Consider the following 1,063-nt stretch of genomic DNA (forward strand, 5'->3'; position numbering starts at 1 on the left):
TTCAAGCTTCTAGATGAGGTTTTTCAACAAAGTATAGGAGCAGGAAGAGGTTCAAGGTTTTAAGTCCTTTCAGGCCTATGATGGAAAACTTATATCCAGCCTGCGAGTTGGGGTTGAGGTTTGGGCGGAGGTGGTGGTTGAATACTAAATTTAAATAAATAAAATGTGTCCCCTTTCTAAGGGTTTAAACAAATAAAACCACTGGAGTTACAAATCTTACTAAATTATGCTTGGCAAACACTAGAATAACGTGTCATATCATTGCATAGTAAGGTGTACACTTGCCATCATCTCCAATCTTACTTTAGCAAGCCAGATGAAGAAAGAAGGCGCAATGCTTGGTTTGAATTGTTCAAAACAGCAGAAGATTTCGCAACCTGCATCTTTCGTTTCTTCAAAAAATCCAGTGAACTTTGTGGACAGTGAGCGGGCCGGTCCTTTAACATAACAAGACCTTGCCTATCAAAAAATCGAAAACAAAAAATGTTATTTATAAATCGATCTTCATGTGAGAAATTTTATGGCAAAGGCACCACATCTGCAGTGATTCATCTGATATAAGGGAGCATGCACGAACAAGTGCACAAGCATGTGCGTTTGTTTATATGTCAGAGAGTGGAAGGCAAGACTCACCTAGAATCTTTTATCCTTTTCTTTCTAGAAGCATTCTTCTCAGCTTTCTCGTCTTCAGAGTCTGATAAGAACAGTTTCCTGTAGATGAAACAACTTCTCTTGGTTAATAACCAGTATTACAGAAACAAGCACAGAAATACATGCATGTACCCGAGCCACAAGAGAAGCACATAGAAAGTATGGTAGCATACTTCTTATTAACAGCCTTCTCATTAGCTGCAATGTGTTGGACAATATCATCTAGTAGCATACCCTTGTTATCCTGAGACTCTTCGTCTATTTTGGTATTTGTTTTATTTTTGCCGCTGCCATCTCTGCGTTATGGTCTTGGAGTCAACTTTTCAGCCCACTTTCTACGACGTTGTTTTCCTTCGTGAACAACCCTATTAAAGAAAAGGATCATTCTTTGTCCCATACAATAACGATCCTC

At 38.9% G+C, this 1,063-nt stretch overlaps 1 pseudogene; it reads right to left on the bottom strand.

Annotated features, from left to right (window-relative positions):
- Positions 1 to 175: 175 nt before the first annotated feature.
- LOC111387313 lies at positions 176 to 1,016 on the bottom strand (annotated as a pseudogene).
- Positions 1,017 to 1,063: the final 47 nt, after the last annotated feature.

Source organism: Olea europaea, unplaced genomic scaffold (genome assembly GCF_002742605.1).
Source record: "Olea europaea var. sylvestris unplaced genomic scaffold, O_europaea_v1 scaffold39812, whole genome shotgun sequence".
NCBI lineage: Eukaryota > Viridiplantae > Streptophyta > Magnoliopsida > Lamiales > Oleaceae > Olea > Olea europaea.